The sequence below is a fragment of the Vidua chalybeata genome, chromosome 25, assembly GCF_026979565.1.
Source record: "Vidua chalybeata isolate OUT-0048 chromosome 25, bVidCha1 merged haplotype, whole genome shotgun sequence".
NCBI classification, from domain to species: Eukaryota; Metazoa; Chordata; class Aves; order Passeriformes; family Viduidae; genus Vidua; species Vidua chalybeata.
In genome coordinates this window covers 5,599,471-5,607,347 of record NC_071554.1, presented here as the reverse complement: position 1 = coordinate 5,607,347, position 7,877 = coordinate 5,599,471, and the positions used below count along the sequence as shown (strand labels likewise).

General features: G+C 47.3%; 1 long non-coding RNA gene across 1 annotated transcript; it reads left to right on the top strand.

Annotated features, from left to right (window-relative positions):
- The first annotated feature begins 366 nt into the window (after positions 1–366).
- Positions 367–2,817, top strand: LOC128799745 (uncharacterized). The gene is made up of 2 exons (XR_008434815.1): positions 367–446; positions 2,564–2,817. It is a non-coding gene; the product is annotated as an uncharacterized LOC128799745 (long non-coding RNA).
- Positions 2,818–7,877: the final 5,060 nt, after the last annotated feature.

The window sequence follows — 7,877 nt, the reverse complement described above, 5'->3', positions numbered from 1 at the left end:
TCCAGCTGCAGCCACATTTCCCTCTCAGTGCCTGCTGGAATTTTGGTTGGTGAGGGAAAAGGGCCTCCCTGATGCCAGGATTTGATGTTCAGCTTATCAGGACTCATCTGATGATCAGAACATTAAAAAAAAAAAAAAAAAAAAAAAAATTCAATTCCTTTCCCCCAGGGCGAAGATGAACAAACCCCTGACTAAAATGAGTTAAAATATCATTTTAGAAGTTGTGTCATTTGCAACAGACTCGTAAATGGCTTCTCACAGGTGTTATAAAAGCCTGGGAGCCTCCTCCGGGGTGGAACTTGGATTTGGATGCAGCTGGAGGGAGGCAGGAGTGTCACCGAGGGGACATCGCTGCCCTGTGACCGGCTGTGACATCAGAGCAGCAGTTCGGGCTCCGGGCCAGCTCCCACGGTGTTCCACGAGCTTTAGGGCTGCCAGACATCCGGGTAAGGGTGGATTCCCTGGATTCCAGGCTGCAGCTCGGATGGGAAGCACGGGGGTTGCTGCCCTTCCTGAATTCCAGCGGGAGAATCCCTCTGTCACCCACCCCTCCCACCGCCGCGTTTCACAGAATCCTCATTATCGCCTAAAATTCGGGTGTGACCGTCCAGCTGCAAGGACAAAACTTGAATTTTTCGCTTTTATCGTCTCTCCAGTGGGGTTTTTAAGCCCTCCTGCAGAGCCAGCCAAAGGCCAGCCCTGCTCAGGTGAAAAGTCTCAGTGACATCCCTCAGGTTATTAATTAATGGCGCAATTAAAGATGAAATAAACCCGGCCCATCCCCATTGCTCAGGGACACAGCTGATTTCTCAGAAATCCCTGGAAGTGTTTGGTGCTGGCACAGGGAGGAATTCCCAGCAAGGAGAGCAGAGAGGAGGCTCATGGGGAATTAGGGACCAGGAAAATCTGGGAGAGGAGCCCCAAAAATCAGCTGTGGGTTGAGCCCCTTTGTTGATCTCGAGGAGTTTGAGGGATTCCCTGAGGAGATAATCAGCCAGGACAGGAGGGGAAGGGAGGCTGGGGATGGGAGGAGAAGCCCTGGGGAATCTCGGCTGCTGTTGGACAAAATTCCGGATTCCCGGGTCAGGGAGATGAATGCTAATGAGGATAAATGTGACGAGCAGCGATTACAGAGAGGAGAGCGGAGCAATTTCCTCACCCGGAGGAGATTAAGGGCCCATCACCTCGGCCTAATGAGGGCCAGCCCCGGCTTGGAGCTCCCAGGGAATGGATAATGACAGAGCTGAATCTGGGATTTGCCAAATCCGCCGTAAAAATCCTCAACCCGACACGAAACACAAACAATTATTGATGACTTCAGAGCCTCTGGGAGCCCCGAGCGGGGACTGCAGTGGGAGGGTCCTGGGGCACGGAGTCCCCACAGCTGCTGGGATTGTGTTTGGAGAAGGAGGCTGCTTTTCCATGGGGATGTCTTTAATCAGGATCTTAATTCAGGAGTTTTCTCAGCACATTTGTTCCTGAATTTCAGCTGAGAGCTGTCTGGGCTTTGCCTCCTCAGGCCTGGCTGCAAGGACCGGGCTGTGCCTGTCAGAAATCATTACACACAGACCAGGAGCTGCTAACTGATGATGTGTGGCCGTTTCTTTATTTTATACTTGGGATTTCCTTGTTGGGATTTCCCTCCTGGATGGGTAGGAGTGGGAGCTGCTGCTCTGGGGAGCTCTGGTCAGTTCTTTGCTCACCCCCAAACTTTGCCAAACCCAGGAGAGGTGCAAACCTTCCTGGGGAGGTTTGGGGCAGTGGGAGAAGGAAATGTGCAGAGTCAAGAATCAAATGTGGGATTTGGTGCTGATTTTCCTTGTTTGCCTCAGGAATAACATTGAGATCCCTTCCAACCTCTGCTCTGACATCCAGGAGCCTCTGGACGGGCCAAATACACGTGGCTCCTGCAGGAAACCTTGGAAATGCTCCTGTCCCATCCTGGGGTCTCAGCAGGGATTTGTCCTCTCTGTGCCTTCCTTGCCACTGCTGCAGGAATCATGGAATATTTGGGTTGGAAGGACCTGAAATCCCATCCAGTGCCACCCCCAGGGACATCTCCCACTGTCCCAGCCCCATCCAGCCTGGCCTTGGGCATTGCCAGGGATCCAGGGGCAGCCCCAGCTGCTCTGGGAATTCCATCCCAGCCCCTCCCCACCCTCCCCAGGGAATAGAATTGAATATTCCGTTCCCAATATCCCATTATTCCTTTCCAATATCCCATCTGAATCCCTACTATTTTAATTTACAACCATCCCCCTTGTCCTGTCACTCTGCCCACAGAAAAAGTCTCTCTGCTTTTTAATCGACTCCCTTTAAGTCCTGCTTAAGTCAAAGGCTGAGCTCAGCTCACAGTTTTGTTTTAAAAAATGCAACGTAATTTATACAATTACATTGTAATTGTAAGAATTTGGTATTTTTACACAATTGCATTGTAAGTATTGCTTTTTTTTTACACAATTACATTGTAATGTGTAGTTATTGCCTTTTTTTTTCACAATTACATTGTAATGTGTAAGAATCGCTTTTTTTTTTTTTTTTTTTTTTACAAAAATGAGAGCAGACGCAGCACTTGGAGAGTTTGGGAATGCTGGACCACGAGCTGGATGCTGGAGCCTCTCCCTTGTTCTGTCCCAGCCTGAAGAATCCCTGAAGTTCTGTGTTCAGTATCAGGGATTTCGGGATGCCAAACACACACAATTCCTGATTTTCTGTGCTGCCGGCAGCTCCGGGCCAGCCTCAGTTCCTCCTTCGTTATCAGGGCGGAGATCAAAGCGCGTCATTTAAAGAACAAATGCAGTAAATACCTGGAATTGATGCTCTGACTGTTTTTGGGAGGGGGGATTGCCGCAACAAGCTCGAGCTAATCCCGGGATTTGGCACCGAGAGCTGCGAGGTGACTTCACCTGAGGAGTGAGGAATTGCAGGATCCAGCCTGTTTTTGTCAGGAATTCCTGCTCCCCCGCCCGCCTCAGATCAGGGAATATCCTCAGGATCCTGCGCTGACTCAGGGTTCCTTTCATCTTCCTTACTGTGATTTATTTTGATTTTATTTTATGAGTGATTTATTTTTTCCTGCTGTGGGTTTATTTGTAGCATCTGGTGAAAAGTTGAGCACCTCGAAAAGGAAAAGCTGGGGGAGCTGATTCCTCTGGTTTTGTAAAGGCATTTCTGTCACTCTGGAGCAACTTTGCTCCATGGAGATTGTCCCTGAAGTGTCACTTTGTCCTTTTAGTGCAGCCTGGAACTGCGGGCAGAGTGTGAGGAGCCCTCTGTGAACTTTCTCCCGTCAAATCTGTCTCGGTCTGAACAGACAGGTGTCAGCTGATGGAGGGCAGGAACCTCCCCTGAAATGGGAAATGCAAACCCCCTCCCTCTGAATTATGATAATTTTGAAATTAAAGGGCTCTCAGGCAAATATATGGGAGCAGGAATAACAGTTCTTTGCTAGGGAAATGAAAACTACAAATGCAAGAGCACAAAGAAAGCAGTGCAGAGTCAGAGCAGGCCCTGGCAGGCTGTGGGGCAGGGTGCTGGCAGCAGTCCCATTCCATGGGGGCTCAGCCCTCCTGCAGTGCCAGCTGTGCTTCTGCTGGAGCAGGATCCTGCACAAGGCTGGAGTTTTCCTCTGGAGCTCCCGGGGTGGTTATGGGGCTCTTGTCCTTTGGGAATTCAGTGGATAAGGCTGCTGTGGTGTTGCAGGGCTCAGATTGTATCCAGGTAGGAATGCTTGGCTGCTCCCCCTGGGCGCAGCCTCTGCCCATGGGATGCTGGAATTTTCTCAGCCATGCAGGGACACTCAGTGGCCATGGACAGAAGAGATCTCCTGGAGGGAGGATTGGCTGTGGGAGAGAGAAAGAAAACTGCCCAGAGAACAGCAGAGAGCTGCCCAGCTCTGACAGATGGGACAGAACCACAGCCCAGCCTAAGACACCATCCAACAGCAAAACCTTTATTTTCCCTGGTCTGAGTTGCAGTTTTAGTTCAGATTAACCAATGCAGCACCAAAGAAGAGATGAGCGCAGCCAGGGTGGATTTAGAGTGCAGCAGCCATGAATAAAATTGAAATTCTTTGCTGTTGTAATATCCTGAGATCCTGTAAATTACAGACAGGGTTGATTAATCTAGAGCTGTTAATGAAATAGTGCAGGGTAAAGGCTGCCCTGAGGAGAGAAATGACCACACAGAAATGGTTTTTGGATCCTGTGAGTAATTTAAAGGCATTTTTTGCCTTTAAAAACTTCAGTGATGCTGCAACCCCAATGTTTTAATTAGCTTGGAACAATTTGACTTGAATATGGTGGGGGTGGTTGTTAGGCTGTGTCTACAAGGACTTTTTTTATCTTTTTCAGTGGTTTCTGAATTTAAAATTGATATTCTTTACTTGTGTTCTCCACCCTGCAGGGTGCAGGAACAGAAACATCTCCTTCATCATCTGCAGCAGGGCCAGGATTGGACTGGATGGTCCTTGTGGGTCCCTCCCAACTCAGTTCATTCTGTGATTTTCCAAGAGTTGAAATTTCCTGGTTGGAGGTTTTCTGTGCCAGTTGCTGGGAGAACTTTTACGTGTCTTGATAGACCGTAAAACCACTTTTTTGTCAAAAGAAAGTGTGATAATTTTCAGTATTTCCACTTTTCTTTTTCCTTAAGGAATAAAAAACAAAAACCTGAACATCATTGACACCCTCAGCCCTCAGGGAATGCCAGGCTGTGACCGCTCACTTTTCCTTTTCCAGAGGGATTTGGAGGCTGGAAGGGAAAAACTCCCCCCTTTCCACCTTCCCCCGTGCAGCAGATGGGGAAAAGGTGAAAAGCCACGAGCTCTGCTGTGGCTGCCCTCCCGAGAGCAGCCATTTGGCTGCTTCTTATCCCAAATTCTCCAGCAGGAAAAAGTCACAAATCCCGCAGAATTCCCAGCCTGAGGAGCAGCTGGCTCCGAGTGGGCCAGGCGGGAGCTGGGAGGAGAGGAGAGGGCTGGGGGAGGATTTGTCTCTCCCTGCCTGCCCAAATACCAGGAGCTCCCAGCAGTGCCCCTGACATATCAGGAGTGGATTCCCGGGGGGGCAGTGGGAAAAAGGCCTCTCTCAGTTCATTCCAGGCAGGTGTGTCCGTGGAAGTCAGGAATCTGGAATTTCCCACCGGCTCCAAGCAAAGCAGGATGGGGGGAAAAAGCTCCAGGTGCAAGGGAGAGTCTGGAGGTGTCCTGTGGGTCACCCTGCCAGGGGACATCACCCCCAGCTCCGCTGCCAAATCCCAGAGGGACACGAAGCTGTGGAATTCCAGAGTGCTTTGGGTTGGAGGGAATTTAAAACCATCCCGTTTCCCCACCTTGCCACGGCAGGGACACCTCCCGCTGTCCCAGGCTGCTCCAGCCTGGCCTTGGGCACTGCCAGGGATCCAGGGGCAGCCCCAGCTGCTCTGGGAATTCCATCCCAGCTCCTCCCCACCCTGCCAGGGAACAATTCCATGATCTGCCCTAACCTCGTTGCCTGGAGCAGCGTTTGGAGTCCAGAAGGGAATGGTGGATGATGGAATTTTCATTTTTTCCCCCTCGTTCTCCTCCTCGCCCCGTTCTCCTCTCACAGCTGGGCCCTGTCACCCCCTTGGGTGTCACCAGCACTGCTGGCTTTGGAGACACCCCAGCCACTCCAAAACACTCACTTTTGGGGTTTTGGGGGAAAATCCCTGCTTTTCCAGCCAAGACCCCACGTTGTGCCTGACCTGCTCAGCAAAAGAGCCACAGAAGAGATCTGGGGGCTTTTTAGTCATGGAAATGAATCATGGTCCCAAATAACTGTGATCCCAAATAACTGTGATCTAAAATAATTGTGGTCCCAAATAATTGTGATCCCAAATAACTGTGATTTAAAATAATTGTAATCCCAAATAATTTTGATCTAAAATAATTGTGATCCCAAATAATTGTGATACCAAATAACTGTGATCCCAAATAACTGTTATCCTAAATAATTGTGATCCCAAATAACTGTGATCCCAAAAACTGTTATCCAACATAATTGTGATCCCAAATAACTGTGATCTAAAATAATTGTGATCCCAAATAACTGTTATCCCAAAAAAATGTGATCCCAAATAATTGTGATCCCAAATAACTGTTATCCTAAATAACTGTGATCCCAAATAACTGTGATCTAAAATAATTGTGATCCCAAATAACTGTTATCCAAAATAACTGTGATCCCAAATAACTGTGATCTCAAATAACTCTTATACCAAATAATTGTTATCCCAAATAATTGTGATCTAAAATAATTGTGGTCCCAAATAATTGTGATCCCAAATACCTGTTATCCAAAATAACTGTGATCCCAAATAACTGTTATCCAAAATAATTGTGATCCCAAATAACTGTTATCCCAAATAATTGCGATCCCAAACAACTGTGATCTAAAATAATTGTGATCCCAAACAACTGTGATCCCAAATAACTGTGATCTAAAATAATTGTGATCCCAAATAATTGTGATCCCAAACAATTGTGATCCCAAATAACTGTTATCCTAAATAATTGTGATCCCAAACAATTGTGATCCCAAATAACTGTTATCCCAAATAATTGTGATCCCAAATAACTGTGGTCCCAAATAACTGTGATCCCAAGGCTCTTGTGGGGGCACTGCCCTTGCCCTAATCCCAGATTTCCCCAGTAACTGATATTTTCCCCTCAGAACTCTCCCAGATGAGCCCAAACAGCTGCATCCATGTTTTGAGGTGGATATTTTTCACGTAGGTTTTTGTTTAATTTGGAAACAAATATTTCTGAGGAGTTTTTTTTGTAAATTCTTGTGTCCCTCCAGTACCTTCAACAGCACCGGGCTGCTCCTGAATCCTTTTCCACCCAAAACTGACTTTAGATCTTGGAAAAACCATCGAGATTGTTCCAAAATCTCTGTAATTCCAGCCAGTTAAACACATCCTGGCGCATTTCCAGGCTGTGCAATCGGTTTGTCCAAGAGGACAGACAAATCTGGGCGCGGAGTGGTTCTGAGAGTTTAAACCGCAGTGAAATTATTTAAAAAGGAATAAAAAGGAATAAAAAGGAAGCAATGCCCCCCCCCAGAGCTGGGCTGTGACCCATCCTGGGGTCTGGCAAGGTCGGAGCTCCCAGCCAGGAGAACTTTTCAAAGGAGCACACATGGATCCCACCGCTTTTTTTTTTGGGATTAATATTTCCTGAGTGCTTTTCCTTTCAAGTGGTTCTGTTTGCAGCGGGGTCTTGTTCGAATTAAAGAGGTTTCCCGAGCCTTTCAACCCAGCAGGTGTCCAAAGGGAGGGGGGGAAATTCCCTTTGAAGAATCCCAGGGCTCCAAAAAAAAAAAAAAAAAAAAAGGAAAAAAGAGTCCTAGAGTTAAAAAAAAAAAAAAAAAAAAAAGGAAAAGAAGAATCCCAAGGTTTCAAAATTAAAAAAAGAAAAAAGAAAAAAAAAAAAAAAGGGTAAAAAGGAACGGGAAGAGCAGCAAATGGTGGCTGAGGGGAGCTCAGGCAGGCTGGGAACAGTGATTTCGGGGTGGAACACTGAATTTGGGATGAAATGCTGTGATTTTTGTGAAGGGTTACAGTGACTTTGTGATGGGACAGCGATTTCCTGATGAAATGCAGTGATTTGGGGATGAAATGTGGGGATTTTGAGAGCAAATGCAGTGATTTGGGGATGAAATGTGGGGATTTTGAGTGCAAATGAAGTGATTTGGGGATGAAATGTGGGGATTTTGAGTGCAAATGCAGTGATTTGGGGATGAAATGTGGGGATTTTGAGAGCAAATGCAGTGATTTGGGGATGGATCACACTGATTTTGGGATGGATCACAGTGATCTTGGGATGAAACAGCGATTTAGGGATGAAATGCAGTGATTTG